The 26,018-nt window shown below is 39.9% G+C and overlaps 1 long non-coding RNA gene across 2 annotated transcripts; it reads left to right on the top strand.

Annotated features, from left to right (window-relative positions):
- The first annotated feature begins 4,994 nt into the window (after positions 1–4,994).
- Positions 4,995–24,879, top strand: LOC114006677 (uncharacterized). 2 transcript variants are annotated; one of them, XR_003548379.1, is made up of 3 exons: positions 4,995–5,222; positions 6,736–6,943; positions 24,412–24,879. It is a non-coding gene; the product is annotated as an uncharacterized LOC114006677 (long non-coding RNA). The 2 variants fall into 2 exon arrangements; XR_003548378.1 differs by lacking the exon at positions 24,412–24,879 and adding an exon at positions 8,836–9,821.
- The last annotated feature ends 1,139 nt before the right edge of the window (positions 24,880–26,018 follow it).

Raw genomic sequence — 26,018 nt, 5'->3', positions numbered from 1 at the left:
AGTGAAGATTATCAAATCAGGTCCTTGGAATGCTTTCTATTAGCCAGGTGTCAAATTCTAAGGACTTTTCATAAACTAACTCATTCAATTTTCATAACCCTATGAAATAGATCAATACATTAATTCCCATTTCTCAGATGAGAAATTGGAAACGTATGTGCTACCCACGTGTTTTCAAGTTTAGGATTATTGCTAGGAAACTCATGAGGCTCTGAGGTCTTGTCTGAGGTTGTGTTCTTTGCAGAGAAGTATGCTTTTACTTTTTCTTTTTTTGGTTTTGAAGAGATTTTTGCTATAGGGTACATACGCTCACCAGAGACACAGAAAGAGATAGAGAAACAAAAAGTGAGAAATCACCCCCCTAACCCCCCAGCAAGGATGGCCACGGCCATGCTGCAGTCCCTTCTCTCAGGATTTTGGGCACACATGCACACACACCTGGTGTGTTTTAAGCCTCTGAGTTTGGGACTTGAACTGTGGTCGACTATGTGGGAGTCCAGCACGTAACCATTATGCCATCTGCTGGCCCCAAGAAGTATGCTTTTGGATTGGCTGGTTCCTGATGGTATTACCAGCTGAAAATAACTATTTATGTTTCTCTTCAGTTTGGTGTCATATGGACAAATACTGGTTTGTGAATTCTTAGTGAAAAGTATTTCCTATTTAAAGCACAGTTCACAACCATCAAGTTTTCTCTCAATCGCCCTTCAGCAATGGATAATTTGTTTGTTTCACCCTTTACAGTAGAGTGTGTCCCTTTGATGGTTCCCACTAAAGTTTACTGGTGGGGAGGGGTCGCCAATATTATTCTGTGCTATGTCCCAGGTCGCACCTCCAGCTTCATCTCAGTGGGTAAAAGCAAAGCCAATGAAGATTCATGACTCCTTCCTTCTTGGAAAGCCAAAGAAAGTGTCAGCGTAAACTTAACAGTTTGGCATTTCAGATATATCTTTAATGAATGAACGAATGAATGAATGAATTTATAGTGTAAGCCTTTTTTCTCTTATTTAGATATGTTTTTTCTTTTTTATTTTTTTCAAAGCAATTTCCCCACTCCTAAGTTGGGCCAGTAAAAATTACATTAAAACTGGCACACCTGGGACCAGCAGTTGGCATAATGGCTGTCACTGAACTTCCATGTAGTCAACCACAGTTCAAGTCCCAGACCCAGTGGCTTAAACTCATGCTGGGTGCGTGTGTGTGCTTGCCCAAGATCCCGAGAGGAGAATGGAGGAGAAGGGACTGCGGCGTGGCCATCCCCCCTGGGGGGTGATTTCTCGCTTTCTGTCTCTCTGTCTCTGTCTGTCTGGCAAGCACATGCACCCTATAGCAAAAACCTCTCAAAAAAAAAAAAAAAAACAAAAAAAAACCAAACCTGGCACACCTATCAGCTGGAATACAGATAACACTAAATGAGGACTTAAAACTTTCCGAGTGAAAAGAAGAACAACAAAAAAGAATCCCCTAGTATTTCCCCCCAAGGTTCACTCTCCCGCCACACACTCTCCAAAGGACCGCTACCCGTCCAGTTGTACTTCCACCAAAAGGGCTTTGTCATCCATCTTTTACAACTCTCCCAGCAGCTGAGAACCCGAATGTAATGCTTCCTGGTACCTCTTGGTAGCAAAGAACAAAGACACCAGACTTGCCTCCAAAGCTTGGTGTAAAAGAGTTCTTTTCTCTGACTTGGCCCATTCAGTACATTCTAAACACAGTTCAACCTGCTGCTCTGTAGCTGCTTCCATATAAAGAAACAGACCAAGAAGGGATGGGACCAGATGAGCTGCTAGCCTTGCTGATGGAATTCAGAAGAGTCATAACATACTTCAGGAGTCCTCCAAGTTCTGCAGCTTGTCTAGTCTTTGCCAGGAGAGACCCAGTTCCAGGATGCTCTGCTCTTGGACCTGTACTGCTTTCTCATCATTTTCCTGAATGTCATGCTTCACGATGGAGTGGAGGATGTCCATGGAGGCCTCTCGGTCACTGCTGAGTAGAGACTGTTCTCTGAAACTCCACCACTGTTGCCACCGCTATCTTTCCACTTTCACACCATCCTCGGCCATGGCTGCCAACACCTGAAGTGCCAGATTTATGTTTATTTTTGACACCCATTAATTTCTCTTATTTTCCTAGGAGCTACACTTGGCATATGTAGCTTTTGATTAGGCTTTAGCCAGACTTTCTAAGTATTTTTTTTTTTTTGGAGAGATTTTCACTGTAGGGCGCATGTGCTCGCCAGACAGACAGAGAGAGACATAGAGACAGAAAGCGAGAAATCACCCCCCAGGGGGGATGGTCACGCAGCAATCCCTTCTCCTCCATTTTCCTCTTGGGATCTTGGGCACGCACGCACACGCGCCCGGCGTGAGTTTTAAGCCACCGGGTCCGGGACACGAACCGCGGTCGACTACGTGGGAGTCCAGTGACATAGCCATTACACTAACTGCTGGTTCCCCTTTCTAAGTATTTTATGATTAGAAGATTTTAATATTGTTTGATTTGCAATATTGTCAGCAATGAAAGGAACCTATTTTTAAAAACAGTACAAAATTTTTAGAATAAGGTATTCAGGGCTGGGACCAGCAGATGGCGTAATGGTTACATCACTGGACTCCTATATAGTCTGTCGCGATTGGAGTCCCAGACCTGATGGCTTAAAACACACCAGATGTGTGTGCACATGTATCCAAAATCCCAAGAGGAGAATGGAGGAGAAAGGATTACGGGACGGTCATCTCCTCAAGTGATTTCTTACTTTCTGTCTCTCTCTCTCTGTGTCTTTTTGGCAAGCACATGTGCCCAATCTCTCTAAAAAAAAAATAAATAAATAAAGATATTCAAGGAAAATGCTTTCACATCAATTTAATGGCTAAAATAATTTGAACTTGCAAACTGTTACTATTTGTTATACCTAATTTGCACCGGATCTTTATTTTCTGTTTGAAAAGACATATTCTTTCTATTATCACCTTATTGAATTCCTGATTCTCTTAAAATGTATTTAATATTGCTAATGCTGTTATTAAGTAAAAGAGATTCCTTTAAAATGATCTCAGTTCTTCTACAACTCAGCTCCTATAAATTTGCTTAGGGAAATTATAGGAACCATCTTTTTGTTGATCAGTTTTCAAAATATTTTTGCTCAGATTGTTTTAGCTAACGGTCATTAAATATAATTTACTTGAGTTTTCATTTTCTTACATTATAAAAGATAAAAACAGTTAGAAATGAGTTTTTAAAACTCTTGATTTTTTTCAGAAATAAGCAAATGAAAGATGACAGAAGCAGTTAGAATGGCAAAATATTAAATTTCGCACTTTGTCTCACCCTCCCTATCAGTTGTCAGAAAGTAGAATAAAACAATCTACATTAGGGGGCAGCACCAGCTCATGGGTTTCTTTAAGCTTTTTTTCTTGACAAGAATATATTGCTGCTAATCTGCTAGCCTGAAATAATAGAATCTAAGAATTTTAGAGCTAGAAGGAACGTTAAGGAATAACTAGCTTATATTTTAATATATAAATAAAGAACAGAAAGATCCAGGTCCCATGTCCAAAGTTACACTGGGTAAGAACATTAGAACTAGAGCAAAAGAGACAGCTCTAGATTTTTTATTTCAGTTTCTTATACTACAAACTTAGCATAGATTTAAAATATTTTAAGTTGCTATCTTTCGTACCATTCAGGTAGTAAGCAATAAAAAACTGAAACCCAGTTTCAAATTATTCTATTATACAAAATAATTTTTAAGCACATGTGCATAGAGTCTACCTCAATAAACCAGGCTGATTTCACAGAGGTCTTCTAACAATCGAGGAAAAACAAATGACACTTCCTCAAAAAACCTATGACTAGAACTACCATGCCATCCAGTGATCCCATTTCTGGGTTTTTACCCAAAGGATAGGAAAACACTGGTCAGAAAGACATGTTCACATACATGTTTATCAGAGTATCATTTCTGATTGCTAAGACATGAAATCAACCTAAATGCCCAAGAATGGAAAACTGGATTAAAAAAATGTGGCACATATACATTGGAATACTACTTCAACCATAAAAAAAAAAAAATGGAATTCTGACCTTTGATACAAAGTGGATTAATGTAGAGAACTTGATGCTAAGTGAAGCAAGCCAGACTATGAAAGACAGACATTGCATGTCCCTGCTCTGTATTTAACAAATGTGCATTTTATGTCAGAAACTGAAAGACTTGAAGATATAACAACAGAGATGCCAAGTGTAGATACCAGAGACTGTATAGTAGAGTGTGAATTGTGGGGGATGGGAGGGAAGTACTCAGAAAAAAAATTTAACAGATACAACAATGGAAAGTTATTTGTACAAGATGATGTATATGGCAATATCTTTGACTGGATTGATATCCGATGTATGTATGCTTAGAAAAAGCCATATTATATGCTGTTAAGATGTGCAATGATATAAAAAATGAATTTAAAAATAAAGGAGAAACTAAATTATTATCATACACTTCAAAAATTTATGTCATAGGTAAAACAAAATAAGAACAAAAATAGACATTTATTTCTTCATCTATTGATATACTTCTAATTCTGCAGTCACCACTAATGTTGAAATTCAATTTTTTATTAAAAACATATATTTTGATTTTCTGTGTTTGTGTGCAAGGCATTGATGCATCTTCCTGCTTCGAAAAAAGGAATTGTTAGTTCAAAGCCTGCCAAACAAAGACTACCTCATGTATAGTGTTTTTCTGCTGCTGCTGTTTTTCTTCTTCTTTCCTCTTCCTTTTCCTCTTTTTTCTTTTTCTTCTTCCTCCTTTTTTCCTTCTCCTCCTGCTACTTCTTTTCCTGTTCCATATTTCCCCTTTTCCCCTTCTCTCCTTTTAATTTTCTTCCCTTACTCTTCCCTCCTCCTCCTTTTTCTCCTTCTTTTCCCCCTTTTTTCCTCCTCCATGTCCCCTTCCTTCTCTCCCTCCTCCTCCTTCTTCTCCTCCTCTTTCTTCCTTTTATTATTGTTTGAATAGCCTATAATCCAGAATACTATATTAAATTTCCTGAGATATAAATATGAGTAACTGGTTACACTTTGAGACAACAGTTCTTTATAGTAATGCTTATTACCTTCTTGTTTATTATTTCATGTGTATCATTTTATCCCTAGGATTTATTTGGCAGCTAAGTAAAATCAGTAAAAGGTCTGGGAGTTGGTGTGGGAAAGATCATGCCAATAATACATAGGTAAGTTAAATATACAAAGGAAGTTATCCTTCCTATGGTTAGTGGGAAAGCCACAGTAGGAGGCACTTAAATGTTTTCCTACTTCAAAAGTTATCTTAAAATGTAAAAGACTGACTAAGTGTTAGAATGTGCATCAACTGGAAGTCTCATAAACTGCTTCAACTGCCTTGGGAAGCCTTTCAGAAGAATCTATAAAAGTAAACATATATTTTTCCTATGACCCAGAAATCTCACTAGTAGATATATACTCAGGAGAAGTGCCCATGTTTACCAAAGGACATGTACGATCAGCAGCCATGTGCATCACAGTCCCCAAATGCAAACAGAGATGGTCTTTAGTGAAGCCAGATTGAAGAAAATACATACTGGATGATTCCATTTAAATGAGGTTTGAGATCAGGTTATGATAATAGAAGTCAGATAGTGGTCATATCTGGGGGGAGATGTGTTAGATGGGATGGGATGACTGGAAGGAACAGCGAATATAGGGTCATAGAAACCTACTTATAACTGGTTGTATATATGTGGGCATACATATCATATTGATAAAGTGATCGACCTGCCTGTTAAGATTTGTGAACTTGCTGTGCATAAGTAAATTCTCAATTAGAAGTGTCAAAAGAATTTGCCTGTATATTTGTGGATATTTATTGAAGGGAGATTAAGAGTTCCAGAGGATTCATTATACAATTCTTCATATTTCAGTAATGGGAATTTTACAAGTTAAAAAAATAGTATGCTTAGCACAGGAAACACACAGAGCAAGGGTTTCACCATGGCTACCTCTGGAATTCAGAGTTACGGTAGTTGGTCTTTATTTTAGATACATTGGTTACATTTATAACAATAAATAATATCATAAGAAAAACCAAATCCTACATGGTGACCATGGTTTTGAATCCCCAGCCCAGTAAACCTGAAATATGCTGGGCATACATGCATAAGTGCCCAAGATCCAAGTTCCCTAGACCGGAAAGAGGGGATTATGGCGTGACCAGATCTAGTGGAAAGGGCTCTCTCTGTCTCCCTACCTCCACCATGTGCATGCATATGAGTGCTATCATGAATAAAGAAAAAAAGATAATTGTTTTTTAACTGTCAGAGGGTATGTGCCTGACAAAAGGGAGAGAGACAGAGATAGAGACTGCCCCGATGGGGCATCATCATGCTGCAATCTTTTTAAATTTTTTTTTTTTTATCTCTCCATCCCATGAGGATTTTGAGGAATGTAATAAACTTTTTCATTTCCCAAAGGGCTGGAAATGTGACTCCTTGAGCTGGAAATACTTTAGAATGCCATTTTTTTTTAAATTAAAATTTGGAGTTTACTAACCTGGAAGTAATATTAAAATTTACTGAAAAGTTTTTTGCTTTTCTTCCTTGCTTTCTTTTTTGTTTGTTTTTTAAATGGCAATATAGGAGTTTTCTCCAAGATATTAATTTAATTGCTCTGGGTAGGATCTGGGCATAGGTATTATTAAATGTCTGATGGTGTTATGTATGTGTACGGTAGGTTGAGAACTGTCAGACATCAGCCGCCAGCCCCTCGCTGTTGTGTGCAAGTCCTCCGGAATGCTTTGGAAAAACCTCGGGCCCTGGCCCAATCTCAGAGCAACTGAGACTGGCATCTGAAGCTCCTCAGGTGATTCTAAAGTGCAGCCAAGTTTGCAAACAGCTGTTACTGCCTAAAAGCCTCCAGAACATTCTCCTCTGCTTTGCATGTAAGCCAATAAAATAAACTTTCCTGCTTTTATCCATGTCCTAGCCAAGTTGCTAGGTGAAATACAGAATGCCCAGTTAAATTTCAATTTCAGACATCATTTTTTAGTAAAAATATGCTCCATACAGAATTTGAGAATTACACACAGAGATACAGACATGCAAATGAGTCATTGCTTTTCCAAATGTTTCTAAAAGAAATAAAATTTAATTAGGGGACTTCTTGTATTTTCCTATATTTTTATTTGTAAACCATGGCAACTCTACAAATACAACAGTTGTACTGTAATTATCACTAAAGAACAATGTAGATCTTCTATGAAAAGGAACTTCAAAAAGATTGAATTATTGAGAAGAAAAACAAGAGAAGAATCAGCTTGCCGATACCCAGTAAAATCTCCTAAAGTCTTATTTATTTATCTCCCTTCCTTAGTATTCTTAAATTCTATAACAACTGGCTTAATTTCTTTGCTAGATTCTCTTACCCAACTCGGTAAGTAAGAAACTCTCAGACCCTTTTCCCATAATGCCCACCTTCACTCTCAATCCTTTCTCTTTCAGACAATTAAACCTACTTCAATTTTTGCTAATCTTTCTTTTCTACAGCACTCAGAAAATGTTATAAATCAAGAAAATGCTAGATGCTGTGTGTGTACGTGTGTGTGCAGGACTGATACGATCCTTTCTCCATGTATTAGTCTACTTTTTTGGGTTTTTGTTTGGTTGGTTTTTGGGTTCTCTCATTTTGGTTCTTTTATGAGACAGAGTCTCATGTTGCCCAGGTTGGCCTAAAACTGGGCATCTTCTGGCCTTAGCTTCTTGAGCGGCTAGGACTACAGGTGAGAACCACCTCACCTGGCTGTCAGTCCACTTTCCTCGTGTGGAAGTGTAAGCTGCAGAGTAGAGCTGTTGCTGTTAAACTAGGAACACACTGGGAAAGTGCATCTTCTGACTGCTGCTTTCAGTGTCAGTTTCAAGCATAGACCATGGTGTCTCCTTCTGTAAATGGTCCACTGAAGAGAAAAACTATTCTGTCACCTTATCAAGTCTGCCTTCTAGACTTCTCCATTAACTGCACAAATTGCCCCTATAACTAACAAAGGATAAGAGAACAACAAATGATTGTAACAGTGTCTAACTTTCCACTGGGGGTGAGAAAGCACGTATCTCATAGACACTGTGTTGTATTAAAGAGCGCACTAGACTTTGTGGGACCCAGGCTTTGGCTCAAGTCCAGAACCACCCTCACTAAGTGAATTTGGACTTGATAGGAAGTTCTGTGCTCTGCCAATGCTGCCTCTGTAAAACTGAACCATAATGCCTGAATTGTTTTAAAAATAGTGTTACAGTGAGAATTCTGAAAGAGGTAATATGCACAGATAAGACTGAACTTTGCAAACATGGGCATTTTTATTAGGTAAAAGAAAAGAAAGAAGAGTAGGAACCAGCATTGTTTTGCTCAATTCAAGGAAATTTAGCCAGGATCTTGTATCTCTCTTTCTTTCTTTCTTTTCTTTCTTTCTTTTTTTTTTTTTTTAGAGGTTTTTGCTATGGGGCATGTGCACTCGCCAGACAGGCAGAGAGAGACAGAGAAATAGAAAGCAAAAAATCACCCCCAGGGGGGATGGCCACGCCACAATCCCTTCTCCTCCACTCTCCTCTCGGGATCTTGAGCACACATGCACATGTACCCAGCGTAAATTTAAGCCACTGGGTCCGGGACTCGAACCGCAGTTGACTATGTGGGAGTCCAGCGACATAGCCATTATGCTAACTGCTGGTTCCTCTCTATATATTTCTTATGAGCTATCGAGACAAACTGAACTAGAAATACTCCCAAGAGAGAAAAGCAATGTCTGGTTCACAGGCCAACTCTATGCACTCTTCTTTTAAGGAAATAGAAGAGATGAAAAATGCCAAGCCACAAGATTAGCCCCCTTCGAGACTCCTGGCATCCTAACTGGGGATCATGGATTGGTTAAATAATCATACTCTCTTCCGTGGGTTAAATGGAAGCATGAAGTCATCTCAAACTAAAGCTGAGTCACAGACATACTGACGGGAAGATCCCCCAAGTCTGAGTGGTAAAGTAAATGAAGTGGGAAAAAATGTGTAAAGACACCATTGTGAACCAGAAACCATTTCTGTTTTGAAGAGTTTAAGAAGACTGCATTACTTTGGACGCCTCTAAGTGTGAGGGCGTGATCATTTAGATGAAGTCTAGCCTCAAGTATACGATTACAGCTTAAAGTCGAGCCGCATATGCAAACTCTCCCAAAGACGTGTGAGAAACTAAGGCATCCACCTACGTGTAATTCATGTGTTTGATTTTTAGAGACTAAACTGTGTACCAATGTAACTGCCCTCCTGTACACACCCATTGCTAACAAGCTATTTCGTGGTCTGGATTTAGTTGTGTTGAAGCTGGGAGGAGGATCTCCTTTTGTTAATCAAATGATGGAAATCATCGCCTAAAAATGACTCCCCACTTCCCAAGTTGTGTTCAACTTATACTGAAAGCCCTGTGACTTGGTTGAATCACTCACCACAGTCATTTCCTTATCTCAAGTCTGTGACCAGTGATTTATCAAATCAAGTCACTCCCCTCTGTCAACCTTCGGTGGCTTTACACTTCCCCACCTATCATAAAGCAAGTGGCGGTTTCCCAAAGGGCCCTGCATCACTCTGGTCCTATTTTAAATTAGCGTATTCCTTTCCTTCATAGGCCTCTTCCTCAGAAAGAGGATGCCCTGATCCTCCATCTAAAATATTTCCCACCCATCAAGTCATTTTCTCCTTCTTCTGCGCATGAAATACCATCAGAAGTAGAAATAAAATTTGTTAATGATAAGTTCTAAAAGGCAAAGATTTTGTGTGTCATATTTATATTATAGTCTCAGTACTCGCAACTGGGAACCAGCAGTTAGCATAATGGCTATGTCGCTGGACTCCCACATAGTCGACCGCGGTTCGTGTCCCGGACCCGGTGGCTTAAAACTCACGCCGGGCGCGTGTGCGTGTGTGCCCAAGATCCCGAGAGGAGAATGGAGGAGAAGGGATTGTGGCGTGACCATCCCCCCTGGGGGGTGATTTCTCGCTTTCTGTCTCTATGTCTCTCTCTGTCTGTCTGGCGAGAGCACGCGCCCTACAGTGAAAATCTCTCCAAAAAAAAAAATAAAAAAGTTAAGTACTCGCAACTATGACTAATAAGAAACAAGAACTAAATAAATGTTGAATAAATGCCATTACTTATAGGCAAATTGATATGATGGCCTTTATAAAAACAATTTTATTTATTTATTTTTTTTGGGGGGGGAGAGTTTTTTTTTTTTTTTTTTCCCTTGCTCCAGGGAATGTACGCTCTCCAGAAAGACAGAGAGACAGCGATAGAAACAAGAAATCACCCCCCCGGGGGGGATGGCCATGATGCAATCCCTTCTCTTCCATTTTCCTCTCGGGATCATGGACACGCACGCACACACACGCCTGGCATGAGTTTAAGCCGCCAAGTCCAGGACTTGAACTGCTGTCGACTACATGGGAGTCCAGCGACATAGCCATTACGCCAACTGCTGTTCCAGACAATTTGATTATTTTTCTAGAGAGATTTTTGCTATAGGGTATGTGTGCTCACCAGAGAGACAGAAAGCAAGAAATCATCCCCCAAGGAGGATGGCCATGCTACCACAATCTCTTCTCTTCCACTCTCCCTTGGGATCTTGGACATGCACGCACATGCACCCGGCATGAGTTTTAAGCTGCTGGTTCTGAGACTTGAACTGTGGTTGACTACGTGGGAGTCCAGTGATATACATAAAAATTACATCATCTGTTGGTCCCGATAAAAACAATTTTAAAAGAGGCGTCTTAGAGGATATGCATGGGAAGAGCATCACCAGAGAATTGTGTCCTTAGCCACGACAGCTATTTTGAAGAAGATAGTATTTATTTGGAAATATCCCATTGGCCATAAGAAAAACCTTTCTAAAGGACAACTTTTGTTTACAAACACAGTGCAGGACCAGCCAGTGGTATGGGGGTTAAGGTGGCTGGTTCGCACATGGCTGACTGTGCAGCTCACCTCCTGAACCTGGCAACTTGAAAAGGCACCATGCGTATGTACATGTGTGCCCCAAATCCTGAGGGGGTGCTGTGGGAGAAGGGATTGAAGTGTGGCCATCCCCCACTGGGGGCTGTTTTCTTACTTTCCCTGCCTCTCTTTCTCTGTTCTCTCTCCAGCAAGCACACATGCCCTATAGCAACATTTTTTTAAAAAAAGAATTTAAGACAAAATAGAAAACCACAATGCATTATATGTTTGCTTGACTCCCTATTCTTATGCTCTTCTATGCCTTTCAGCAAGAGACATTTAACTTCTGGCTAGAGCCTTTTTTTTTTTTTTTTTTTTTTTGAGAGGTTCGGCAGCAAACCACGGTCGGCTGCATGGGAGTCCAGCGACATAGTCATTACGCTAACTGCTGGTCCCGAAAGTGCATTTCTTTACAGAGCTGAGTCGTATCATCCTTGGATCCTCTGCTGGAAAAGTAGAATCAAGCCTCAAATAATGCCTTACCAATTGTATCTGCTAGTGTCACAGATGTAAGACAGCACTGTATCGTACCTCTGTGAATGTAAAATACTTGCACCTGCTTTATGATACATAGTAGTGACCGTGCTTTGTCAGAGCTGTTTTCAGTGACGTTGTTCTAGATTGTTTTCTTTCCAGATGATGATTGAGAAGCTAATTAAAAAAAAAAATGGTCAGGCACCACAACAATAACAGAACTTTTCTGTTTTCTAGGGAGAGTTTGTTTTCTCTCTCTCTTTTTTTTTTTATCTTTTTTTAATAGAATGTTCTGGATGTCTCAATAATTTGTTCAGATGATGGCAGAACCTGGAAAAGATGCTGCTGCAAATATATATATATATATATATATAAAATTTGATTTGATTTTTTGGAAACTAGCTGTGCTGTCAATTTTGGAAAAAATATCCCAGTTTACTGTGTTGAGTTGGCATTGCACAGAAAGTAACAGCCATATTAGTCTAGGAATGTTCAACGTAATTTTTTTTTCCATTTGTACACGGGTAACACACTATTAAATATGTAAGGTCTTATCTACATGAGTTTGATTACAGAAACTAAACAGTATTCTTTAAGTAAAAAAAAAGAAAAGAAGAAGTTAACAATCAAAACTCAGTGGTAGGTCGTTGGCACTAAGCAGAGAAACTTAGGGGCAAAGGAACTCAATTAAGACTAACTTCGCTGACTTAGCAGAAGTGAATAAAGCTGAAATGTAAATCTCTTCAGAGTGAAATGCCAAAGGGAAGTAAGCCAATTTTGGAGTTGGGAGATGGGACGTAAAACTGATCATATGGTATGATTACTATGTTGCTTCACACGCACATACACTCTCTCTCACACATACACACATGCTACACATAAATTACAAACAGTCTCGCTTGACATATGTGCAAATTCAACACTAAGAAAAACACAGCAAAATGTAAACTCTGGTTACTTTGAGTGGCTGGATTTTGACTTAACTTTACTTTCTTTATTTCTACTACATTTCTCAGTATTCCTTCCCAAACTTTCTTACCCAACTTCTTAATACCCAACTCTGCTATTTAAGCATGCTTGATCCTTTTCAAGCCCAAACCATCCAGGTTCCAGGTTATCTAAATTAATCTCAGACTCTTTAGGGTCTGAAACCTTTTGTTGCTTTTCCATTTTGTTCCTTATCCCTGGGTCCACACGCATGGTATTAGACTGTTCTTTACCTTAAACACCAAAAAACAGTTTCCTTGTCTGAAATTCAGAAACTTTTCTTTTTTCCCAGCATGAATACACTGTATATTAGTCCAAAGATACTACCATACACATTATCATTAACAGATAATTTTCCATTTTTATGTTCCTTAAATGTTTTGTTCCTTTTTTTCCCTCCTTGGTTCCCTCCCTCCCCCACAGCCCTCCCACCCCCGACATTTTCTACCCTCCTCTCACACTGTTTCTAGTATCGACAGTTGCTCTCCATGATTTTATAGCTTTTGATCTTTCAGTTTCTGACACAGAGTGAAGACATTGGTATATATTAAGTAGGGATATACGGTGCTTCTCTTTCACTGTCTGGCTTGCTTCACTTAGCATTAAATCTTTCGTATTCATTCACTTTTGATCAAATGCCAGAGTCCTACTTTTTTATGGCTGAGTAGTATTCCAGAATGTGTATGTGCTACATTTTTTCAATCCATTCAGCTCTTCTTGAGCATTTGGGTTGATTCCATTTCTTAACAGTTGTGAATAATGCTACAATAAACAAGAATGTGTAAATATTTTTCCAACTGAGTGCATTACTGTCTTTGGGGTGAACAGGAGTGGAATTGCTCAATCATATGGTAGTTCTATTTGTAAGTCTTTGAGAAACTTCTGTTGTTTTCCATAGTGGCTGTACCATTCTCACCAACAGTGAGAACCTTGCCAGCACTTATCACATTCTTTATTCTGTTAAATTTAGACATTCTGATTGGGGTTAGGCGGTATCTCATTGTAGTTTTGATTTGCATCTCCATTATGGAAAGGCACAGTGTGCCTTTTTTCATATACTTTTTTGACTATTTGTTTATCTTCCTTGACAGTTTGTCAACTCAGCTCATTAGCCTGTCTTAATTGGATTGAATTGTGTGGGGGTAAACTGTTTGATTTCCCTATATATGTTGATTACCATTCCCTTATCTGAGGGAGAGTTTGTAAATATATTCTCCCATTCCAAGTGTTGTCTCTTCCGGAAACTTTTAAAACATGGCTACAAAATTCTTTGATTCTTCTCCCATCCGGACCCGGGGGGGATGTCTATGTCCCCCCCCCCCTTGAATATACACAGTTTTGTGACTGTTTTAAACAGTTAAATATGGTGGCTATGACACAGTGTGGTTTCCGAAACTGGAGTGTGAAAGACAGTGCAGTGTCTAGCTTGTTTTCTAGTATACTAATGCTTTCAACCCTAAGCCACTAGGTAAAGTCTGACTTGAGCCTGACATGTGGTAAGTTAGCCCAAGAGCCGTGGAGAATTTATGTGTAGGCTCTGTGTCCCTACATGAGAGTATAGGAAAAATAATATGAGGATTTAGATAATCCTGGTGCTGTTGGATTCCCTTCAGCCTCTGAATCTTTCCCTGCTGAGGGCCCAGGCATTAGAGGCAGAGTCAAGCTGTTTGTTCTGTGCCCGTCTGAAGCCCTGATGCTGGAATCTGACTTGCATGAAATAGTTGTTGTAAACCACACTGCCAAGTTTTTTGGAAATTTTTACATGGTGATAGTAACTAAAACTGGAAACTTGAAAGCAACTTGAGCCAGACTTCTTGCAAAGTGCTGAAGTCAGCTATTTTTCTGTGACCCAAAAGCCAAATGCAGCCATTAACCCATGTTGACATGATGATCTCCCCCCCCACCCGTGTTCCATCGCCTCAAACAATAAGGAGAAATTGTTTTCTATCTCTCTCTCTTTCTTTCTTTTGTTCCTTCCTTTCTTGTTCTTTTTTTTTTAATTTATCCTAAATTTATTCTTTTCCTGTTTGAAATACATAAGTTGTGGGGAGATGCTTTCTATTACAGAGATGCTCAAGGAAGCTCTAGGAATAGTTAGAGATTCCCCCTAATAAGTCACATCCTTCCTTTAACTGCTCAGAGCCCTTTGGTATTAAGTCATATCCTTCCCTGTAAATAATATTCTTCCCTGTGACTCTTTTGGGTCCTTGAGATGAATCATTTATGTTGCTTCCCCAATTCTAGCTTTCTAGCTTCCTAAAGAGTATAAATTAGCCCATCTCCTTAGCTAAAGATCCTAATCTAAAAACTTTCTTCAGTGAGGACCTAACATCTCATATACCCTGAATGTCAGAGGCCAGAGAGGAAACGAAGTAAAGGGAGAGAATGTAGACTCATGCTCTCCAGCACAGGAGGAAATTCGGAGTTAAAGGGCATTTAAAAGGAACTATTAACCTTGCTGGTTTATTGTGTGCCAATATGGTGCACGTATTAGGTCTTTTCAACATAACAGCCCTAACGACGTAGGGACTTTCATTACACCTGTAATAAATAAAGGCACCTATGTCTTCTCAAAGTGGACAGAGCTGATACTTAAACGCACTAATCTGATACCAGATCCTGCTTCCTTAATCCCTGGACCATATTGGCTAGAAAGAATCGAAACTACAGGTCAGCAGATGGCATAGCAGCTACATGGCCTTTTGAGGTTCCAGTCCTGGACCAAGTGGCTTGAAACTCCTGCTGAGCACGTGTGCCCGAGATCTCAGGAGGAGAATGATGGATTGGGGACTGTGGTATGGTCAATCCTCCAGGGGGTGATTTCTCATTTTCCCTTTCACTGTCTCTCTCTCTCTCTCTCTCTGGTGAGCACATGTGTTCTAAGGCAAGAATCTCTGCAAAGTAATAATAATAATCAAAACTATTTTATAATAATATTAAGGTGTTATTTGCCCTTTTTTCTCTCATTCTGTCATGAGTGTGTGGTGGAATTTTCCATGTTTTTAGAAGATCTGTAAAACTTAGCCAATAATAGTCCAAACTACCAATGCACAATGTTACAAAGTCATACATGGGTAAAAGATCCATTGAAAGTATGAGATAGACTAGTGGATTTTAATGGAAAAGAATATCAGGCATTCACTGACATGGTTTCAGGTTTCACGTCACAACCTTTTGAAAATAATCACTTTTGAATTTTGGTGTTATCAAAAAAGAACACCCACGATTATCTGAAAAGATTATGAAAACAATCCTGTATTTTTCTGCTACATATTTGGATGTGGCTAGATTTTTCTTCACATAATTTAAACAAAAAGCAAAAACATTCCAAAAGGTGCATGCAGAAGATATGAGTAATGAGTAAGCTGTGTTCTAGGAAGCCAGATATAAAGAAAATTGCCTTTTTTTTTTTGGAGAAGTTTTTGCCATAGGGCATGTGCGTTCTGTGCTTGCCAGAAAGACAAAGAGAGACAGAGAGAAAGAAAGTGAGAAATCACCCCCCCACCACGCCTCCCACCTCAGGGGGGTGACCATGCCGCAATCCTTCTCCTTCATTCTCCTCTCAGGATCTTGGGCACGCACCCACGCCCGGTGTGAGTTTAAGCCATCTGGTCTGGGGCTCGAACTGTGGTCAACTACATGAGAGTCCAGCGATGTAGTCATTACGTGATCTGCTGGTCCCTGAAATTTGCCATTTTTTACTAAATTTTTTTGTTATAGAAAATAGTTACTTTTCGTTTTTTTTTTTTTTTTTTTTTGGAGAGGTTTTTGCTATAGGGCGCGTGCGCTCGCCAGACAGAAAGAGACAGAGAGACAGAAAGTGAGAAATCACCCCCCAGGGGGGATGGTCACGCCGCAATCCCTTCTCCTCCATTCTCCTCTTGGGATCTTGGGCACGCATGCACACGCGCCCGGCGTGAGTTCTAAGCCACCGGGTCTGGGACGCGAACCTCGGTCGACTACGTGGGAGTCCAGTGACATAGCCATTACGCTAACTGCTGGTTCCCGAAAATAGTTACTTTTCATAAAATATGATATTTATGTTAACATTATTATTTTTAAATGAATAAATGCTATCTAATAATCTGCTTTAGCTATGGTGAATGCCAATGAATATAACCCACACAAACAAAAGGTCTTTAATAATTTTTTTGTGGGGGAGAGGTTTCTGCTATAGGGCATGTGCTTGGCAGAAAGAGAAAGACAGAGATGGAAAGCAAGAAATTGCCCCCCAGCAAGTATGGCCACGCCGCAGTCCCTTCTCCTCCATTCTCCTCTCGGGATCTTAGGCATGCACACATATGCACCCGGCCCAAGTTTAAGCTACTGGGTCCGGGACTCAAACTGCAGTTAACTACATGAGTGTTCAGTGACATAGCCATTACACTAACTGCTGGTCCCAGGTCTTTAATAATTTTTAAGAATATTGTGTTCCTAAGATCAAAACATTTGAGGATCTCTGGCTTAGGAATCTGACAGATGGGGAGCCAGCAGGTGGCGCAGTGGTCAGGTACTGGATTCCCTCATGGCTGACTGCAGTTCAAGTCCTGGATTTGACAGCTTAAAACATGCCAGTCGTGTGTGGCAAAATCCCAAGAGGAGAAATGATGAAAGGAGAATGGAGGAGAAAGAACTGTTGTGTGGCCATCCCCCCAGGGGTGACTTCCTTCTCTCTGGTAAGTGCATGAGCCCTATAGCAAAATTCTCACTTTAAAAAAGAAATTTGACAGATGGATACATAGGACCAAAAAAGCGAACCTTTTGTTCATTTGATGTTACTGAGTCTACAGTGTAATTAACTGCTTTTAAAGTGCAAAGAGAGAGGCACTGAGGGGCTAGGGGAGAGGGCTGCTGAATGGATCAGCATGGGAGGTTACCAGTGACTGGACCTGAAATAGGGGATGGGGGGACTTCCTGGCAGAGGAAGTGAGGCATGTTACAGCTGGAGCAACAGGGATGGGAGGGAAGGACCCTCAAAACTCCAATGCTGATTCTATGAATTGGAAGGCAAGGATTCTTCTGAGACTGAGATTGCGAGTTGGCTCTTGAGGGAAGAGGTAAATAATCATACGTGCCTTTAAAGAGACAGAAGAAGACGTTCTTAGGAGCGGATTATCAGAATAATAATCAAAACCCAATGTTCGAATTCCTGAATCTTCCTATAGAAGAATATAAGTGTTTAAATACAGTTTCTTCAAATTGTACTTAGCTCAGTGAAAAGCAAAAACTAAGGAAAAATTTGTTTCATTTTTCTCTCTAAATTGCTAGAGGGCTCACCAGAGAAAGAGAGAGAAAGCACCCCCATAGGGGCATGGGATTGTGGTCACATACAATTCCTTTTCCTCATCGCTTTCCCTCCATCCTTAATCCCATCAGGATTTTGGACATGCGCATACACAGGCCCGGTGTGGAACTATGGTGGTTACGTGGGAGCTGGCTTCGTTAACCACTACATTTCAGGCCCAGCTTATGAAGAGATTGCTTTATAAAAAATCAGAATAGACCCAGCTCAATGGTGCAGGTCCTAGCTAATGGACCTGCAGTGCTGGAAGCCACATGGTGCCTGCAGTTCCAGATCTCCAAGTCAGCTTGAAAATGCGGGGCACGAAAGGCTTGTGGCACAGTGAGACCCTCTCAGGGTGTTTCTCTTTCTCACTCTTTTTCTCTGGTACGTGTGCATGTGCTTTCTAGTATGTGTAAAATAAATTTTAGAAAACTTAAAAATAACTTTGAGTTAACAGCTTAGATGAATCTTACTATAACACACAACAAGTTAGAGGGTGTATATATATATGTATATAGTTTAATTTTAGGAAAGCCATTATCTGTATTTTTCTTCATATATATTATAGGATGAAAAGAAATGTGACCATTTCAAATGCAGTAAATCGATTGAAAATATAGAGTGAAGTTATATGATATGAAAGGTTGGACACTCATACTTTTTTTTGGGAGGGAGAGGTTTTATCTATAGGGCGCGTGTGCTTACTAGAAAGACAGAGACAGAGAGACAGAAAGCGAGAAATCACCCCCAAGGGGGGATGGCCATGCCGCAATCCCTTCTCCTCCATTTGCCTCTTGGGATCCTGGGCATGTATGCACACGCTCCCGGCATGAGTTCAAGCTACCGAGTCCAGGACTTGAACTGCGGTTGACTACATCAGAGTCCAGCGACATAGCCATTACAGCAACCACTGGTCCCTCCAACCTTTAAATTTTTCACTTAAATCCTCTTACATTTCAGTGTTAAAAACACTCTACATGGCTATGTCGATCGACTTAAAAATGTTCTCTTCTGTTAATAATTTTTTATGTCTAAAATGCAATTATTTATTTTTACTACAGTCCAGTATCTTCTACTTTGAAGAAGTCAAAAGGTTTTTTCATAATGCATGTTCTCTGTTGCCCTATTGTTGAGAAATCACCCCCCAGGGGGGATGGTCACGCCGCAATCCCTTCTCCTCCATTCTCCTCTTGGGATCTTGGGCACGCATGCACACGCGCCCGGCGTGAGTTCTAAGCCACCGGGTCTGGGACGCGAACCTCGGTCGACTACGTGGGAGTCCAGTGACATAGCCATTACGCTAACTGCTGGTTCCCGAAAATAGTTACTTTTCATAAAATATGATATTTATGTTAACATTATTATTTTTAAATGAATAAATGCTATCTAATAATCTGCTTTAGCTATGGTGAATGCCAATGAATATAACCCACACAAACAAAAGGTCTTTAATAATTTTTTTGTGGGGGAGAGGTTTCTGCTATAGGGCATGTGCTTGGCAGAAAGAGAAAGACAGAGATGGAAAGCAAGAAATTGCCCCCCAGCAAGTATGGCCACGCCGCAGTCCCTTCTCCTCCATTCTCCTCTCGGGATCTTAGGCATGCACACATATGCACCCGGCCCAAGTTTAAGCTACTGGGTCCGGGACTCAAACTGCAGTTAACTACATGAGTGTTCAGTGACATAGCCATTACACTAACTGCTGGTCCCAGGTCTTTAATAATTTTTAAGAATATTGTGTTCCTAAGATCAAAACATTTGAGGATCTCTGGCTTAGGAATCTGACAGATGGGGAGCCAGCAGGTGGCGCAGTGGTCAGGTACTGGATTCCCTCATGGCTGACTGCAGTTCAAGTCCTGGATTTGACAGCTTAAAACATGCCAGTCGTGTGTGGCAAAATCCCAAGAGGAGAAATCATGAAAGGAGAATGGAGGAGAAAGAACTGTGGTGTGGCCATCCCCCCAGGGGTGACTTCCTTCTCTCTGGTAAGTGCATGAGCCCTATAGCAAAAATCTCACTTTAAAAAAGAAATTTGACAGATGGATACATAGGACCAAAAAAGCGAACCTTTTGTTCATTTGATGTTACTGAGTCTACAGTGTAATTAACTGCTTTTAAAGTGCAAAGAGAGAGGCACTGAGGGGCTAGGGGAGAGGGCTGCTGAATGGATCAGCATGGGAGGTTACCAGTGACTGGACCTGAAATAGGGGATGGGGGGACTTCCTGGCAGAGGAAGTGAGGCATGTTACAGCTGGAGCAACAGGGATGGGAGGGAAGGACCCTCAAAACTCCAATGCTGATTCTATGAATTGGAAGGCAAGGATTCTTCTGAGACTGAGATTGCGAGTTGGCTCTTGAGGGAAGAGGTAAATAATCATACGTGCCTTTAAAGAGACAGAAGAAGACGTTCTTAGGAGCGGATTATCAGAATAATAATCAAAACCCAATGTTCGAATTCCTGAATCTTCCTATAGAAGAATATAAGTGTTTAAATACAGTTTCTTCAAATTGTACTTAGCTCAGTGAAAAGCAAAAACTAAGGAAAAATTTGTTTCATTTTTCTCTCTAAATTGCTAGAGGGCTCACCAGAGAAAGAGAGAGAAAGCACCCCCATAGGGGCATGGGATTGTGGTCACATACAATTCCTTTTCCTCATCGCTTTCCCTCCATCCTTAATCCCATCAGGATTTTGGACATGCGCATACACAGGCCCGGTGTGGAACTATGGTGGTTACGTGGGAGCTGGCTTCGTTAACCACTACATTTCAGGCCCAGCTTATGAAGAGATTGCTTTATAAAAAATCAGAATAGACCCAGCTCAATGGTGCAGGTCCTAGCTAATGGACCTGCAGTGCTGGAAGCCACATGGTGCCTGCAGTTCCAGATCTCCAAGTCAGCTTGAAAATGCGGGGCACGAAAGGCTTGTGGCACAGTGAGACCCTCTCAGGGTGTTTCTCTTTCTCACTCTTTTTCTCTGGTACGTGTGCATGTGCTTTCTAGTATGTGTAAAATAAATTTTAGAAAACTTAAAAATAACTTTGAGTTAACAGCTTAGATGAATCTTACTATAACACACAACAAGTTAGAGGGTGTATATATATATGTATATAGTTTAATTTTAGGAAAGCCATTATCTGTATTTTTCTTCATATATATTATAGGATGAAAAGAAATGTGACCATTTCAAATGCAGTAAATCGATTGAAAATATAGAGTGAAGTTATATGATATGAAAGGTTGGACACTCATACTTTTTTTTGGGAGGGAGAGGTTTTATCTATAGGGCGCGTGTGCTTACTAGAAAGACAGAGACAGAGAGACAGAAAGCGAGAAATCACCCCCAAGGGGGGATGGCCATGCCGCAATCCCTTCTCCTCCATTTGCCTCTTGGGATCCTGGGCATGTATGCACACGCTCCCGGCATGAGTTCAAGCTACCGAGTCCAGGACTTGAACTGCGGTTGACTACATCAGAGTCCAGCGACATAGCCATTACAGCAACCACTGGTCCCTCCAACCTTTAAATTTTTCACTTAAATCCTCTTACATTTCAGTGTTAAAAACACTCTACATGGCTATGTCGATCGACTTAAAAATGTTCTCTTCTGTTAATAATTTTTTATGTCTAAAATGCAATTATTTATTTTTACTACAGTCCAGTATCTTCTACTTTGAAGAAGTCAAAAGGTTTTTTCATAATGCATGTTCTCTGTTGCCCTATTGTCTATACGTCATGGTATTATGTGTGCAAATTATTTTAAACGTAGATAGAAACATATTTTGAAGCTATAAAAATATTATAAAATGGTTTTGAAGAAATCAAAGAAATATAGGTTGTTTTCCTATGCAGAAATTAAGGAATTGGTGGCTCCACACTGAATGTGAAGCATTCATTGAAAACAAGTGTCATTTGGTGATGTTTTATTTCCTAAGTTGGATGCTGTATTGTATTACTCTTAATAGGGTTTAAAATATTGCACATAAGATTTATTTAAATGTTCATATCCGCATTTCAATTCTTGCCAATTATGATGATGGAAGTTTCGGGAAAGTCATATAATTACACTTATGTAATTAAGCAGCTGTTTCTGAATATATTTAGACAGCATGTATTCAACTGCTGCCCCGCTCTGGGTGTCTAAAGATGGTTCTGTTTGCTTCCTTGTCCTAACGATGGGTCAAATCTTCTTTCTGTGGGGGAGTGTTACAGCAACTACTGGGAGAAAAAGATCATTTCTCAGAAATATTATACATTGTAATGAGAATAAGCAGAATCTTATTTTAATTCTATTGACTTTATGGAAAAATATGAAAAGGATGAGTCTGTGCTGTGTTTGAATTGCATCCAAAATCTATTTTGTATGTGGCGGTTGGAACGATCTCAACAGCAAAGCTGTTCATGTCCCTCTTGTATTTCAAACTATTCAATTGACATTGATATAAAGGCCAAATCTCCAGTAACTGTCCCCTGAACTATACTCTCTCTTTATTCCCATCTCCTTTCACACAGCCTGTTGGTCTCCACGGGTCAGGGGTTGTGTTTGCTCTCCGAATTTATGGCTTCCAAATCTGTGGAATACTCTCCCTGACTTGTTCGCCTACTCAGGTCTCCCCTCTCCTGCCACCCTCGACATTAGTTACCAGTTGACGCACCCTGCTATGCACACAGAGCTCACTGTTGGCTTTCCAGCAGCTCACCTATATATGAACAGTCAGGAAGAATCAGGCTACTTAGGGGAAACCTTCTCATAAACATAGCAGCCAAAACAAACAAAAGAACTAGAAAAAAAAAAAAAAAGAATGCAGGCATGAAGCAGATGAAAACCACCAAACAGAAGACGTTATATTTGAAGAATTAAAAGATGTATTCATAAAGTAAGAATGGAGTGGTTAAAGAACATTCATAAAATAAGAAAGCATTTCTAAAACTTAAATGATGACACCAAACATTTTAGAGGGGGAAATAAAGGCATTTTCAGAACCAAAAGGCAAAGAAAAGACACGTACAAGTGAAGATGAGGAAATTAGAGGACCAGTCTAGGAACTGCACTGTTTCTGGGGACTGCACTGCCTATGGACACCATCTCAAGTACAATAACACATTTTATTTATTTTCAGCCAAATTAAGAGACTAGGAAACCAATCCAAGGACTCACAGAAATTAAGTGGCAGATTCAGGGCTGGAACTGTGGTTGGCCTGAGTAGGAGACCTGAGGGAAACATAATATCATATTGCATTGTTGAATTATCATTTAAAAATGATCAACTTTATGACAGAGTAAAAAGTTGATTCATATGCAAGTTAGGTAATGTGCCCTGTTGGTCAACAGCAAAGACTCAAAACAACTCTAACAATTTACGTTTCATTGCTTTATTCATGCAATAAAACCTAGCATTTTGGGTCATTTTTTTTTTAGGTAGCTGAAGAACCAAAATTAGTTATTTCTTTGACTTGTATTATACTCTCTAAAAATACTAATACTGAAAATTGACACAAAAGCACGTTAGTTCTGTAATTTCTATTATTTAATTATATATACAAATCAAATAGACCTTATCATTATAAACAAGTGACCACAAAAAAATATCTTTAAAGGAGAATTCAAATGTTTTATCTAGAATACAAAATACGTTTAAAATAATTTAGTATACATAATTAACAGTATTTATTTTGTGTTTAACACAATTTTATTTAGATAAATATAGACTAAATAAATGTATAATATGATTTGAATGAGAGGGCCAACAGATGGTGTGGTGGTTAAGGCACTGGACTCCCAAGTGGCTGACCACAGTTTGAGTCTTTGACCTGGTGGCTTAAGAATCACACTGGGCGGGGGGAAGGGTGGTAGGTGGCCAGGCAGTTAAGGGCACTGGACTCCCACATGCCCGACTGTAGTTCGAGTCCTGGACCTGGCAGCTTGCTTTCTCACTTTTTCTCTCTCTTGCTCTTTCTCTCACCCTGTCCCTCTCTGGTCAAATGAAAATAAGTAAATAAATAAATAAAGTTAAATAAAATTATTCTTAAGAAGAACTCACACTGGGAGTGTGTGTGTGTGAGTGTCTAAAATCCCAAGAGAAAGGATGGCAGGATGGTCATTCTCCTGGGGGTGGGGGTGGAGGGGGAGATGATTTCTCATTTTTCCTCTCACTGTCTCTGACTCTCTCTAGTGAGAGCATGTGCCCTATAGCAAAAAGCTTAAAAGAGAAAAAGAGAGAGAGAGAGAGAGAGAGAGAGAGAGAGAGGTCTATTCATCTTGGAATCCTGAAATCAAAGTAGTATCTAAAATAGGGTGCCTGCACTATACCTAATTGCTGTGACAATGAATAAACAGCTGTACATCTACTTTAAGGAAACCACCTAAGAGAAAACAGATTTTCCACTTTTGTGATTGATTTAAGCAATCTTTCTATGTTGATACTAGTTGCAACCTTTATTTGAGTTAGGCAGTAAATTACAGTTATTGAAAAACTAAAGAATTCCAAGGAATTATTCGAGTAGCTGTTTTGATAATAGATCCCATTTCTAGAGATTTAAAAATATTTAAGAAAAACAAGTTGTTTTAAAACTTATTCTTTAAATAATTATATGCCTTTTAGAGCCTATTCTCAAGCCTTTTTTTTCCTTTTTTTCAGGGAGTACTGATAATCCTGAGCCTGAACGACAGTGCCATGGTAACTCAACACTCTGTAAGGCTGATCTGCCAGGAGAGTTCTGAGTTCACATCCAGAGGCCTCCCTGAGCATGCTAAGCACGTGTGTGTCCATGATCTGGGCCTGACTGAGACTGGGAGTACATTGAGTTGTGAAGACTCTGTTGTTAGTACCTCTCTGTGTGTCTATCGCTGTCATTCATAAACGAAATAATTACAAATAAAACTTTAAAAACAAACATATAGACAGTCCTTTTCAACAAAACACTGTCTTAATTTTGGAATCACATTGCTTTTAATTATTGACATATTGTGTATTCTAAGAATCATATTAAACACTTAAAAAAATAAGAGGGCCCACACATACTTATATAGAAACACTACAACAATAATTAAGAAAAAAACGCTGAGCGAAGTTAAAACTGAATTAGAGGGCACTCACCCAGTGGCTACCTTCCAGTTCCAGAGAAGTGCAATCATAATGTCACGGAGCTCACAAAATGTGATGTCTACAGGGAATTCACTCAACATTTTACATGCACTCAGCAAGTGGGTTGCGTGATCATTATGGCAATCTTCAAAAAGGATGGAGAGGCTCTGTGCTTTGTGATCTGGGCCTGTAATACAGAAAATTATACCTGGGTGTAAACCACCCCTTTTGAAACCTACCATGGAAAAATATGCTGAAGAAGACAACGCTTGTAATTCTGAGGTGTTGCATTCAGACTGGGTATGGCATGGCAGGCTGGTCAATGCCATGCTTTTCTCTAATGGCACAAGCTTTAAATTCTCTTTTCTTTCCATTTTATTGCAAAAAGAAATTAGCATATGCCACAGAATGTATTTCCCAGATTTTTTAAAGAGAGATTTTTTGCTATAGAGTGCGTGTGGTCACTGAAGAGACAGAGACAGAGGGACAGAAAGTGAGAAATTATCCTCCAGGGGGGGATGGCCACATGGTAATCCCTTCTCCTCCATTCTCCTGTTGGAATTTTGGGCACACACACATGTGCCCAGTGTGAGTTTAAGCCACCAGGTAAGGGACTCGAACCGTGGTTAACTACGTGGGAGTGCAGTAACACAACCACGATGCCATCTGCTGGTCCCCGTATTTACCAGATTTTAAGATTTACAGTTTAAGACCAGTATCAGTAATTCTATGGCACATTTCTTAATAGCCATTTCCATAAGACTTTATAATGGTCTATTATCTTATCCTCTGTGTTCTTTATAAAACATCTAACATTAGAGTTACTTACAGATATCATTATGATGTTTCATCAGACTCTGTATTTTCAAGTTGGCATCCTTGGAGAGCTCAAAAATTACTTAACTCAGAGTTTTCTCACTGAATCAAATACATGATTATGTTGAATCAAACACGCGTAATCAATGTGTGTTAAGTTTAGGTCTTCTATAAACAGCTCCGCTATAATATGGATGGCGAGAATCTGCAGACCGCAGCCATGAGGCCGAGCATGTAGGGAACACCCGGTAGCAGGTGGTAACAGTACAGGCAGGAGGTCTTGAAGAGGTTTGGAGGTTCAGGGAAGCCATGGGACTCTATTCGCTGGATATTTCTGAGGAGAT

This window comes from Tupaia chinensis, unplaced genomic scaffold (genome assembly GCF_000334495.1).
Source record: "Tupaia chinensis unplaced genomic scaffold, TupChi_1.0 Scaffold149537_1, whole genome shotgun sequence".
NCBI lineage: Eukaryota > Metazoa > Chordata > Mammalia > Scandentia > Tupaiidae > Tupaia > Tupaia belangeri.
This window is presented reverse-complemented; position numbering and strand designations above follow the sequence as displayed.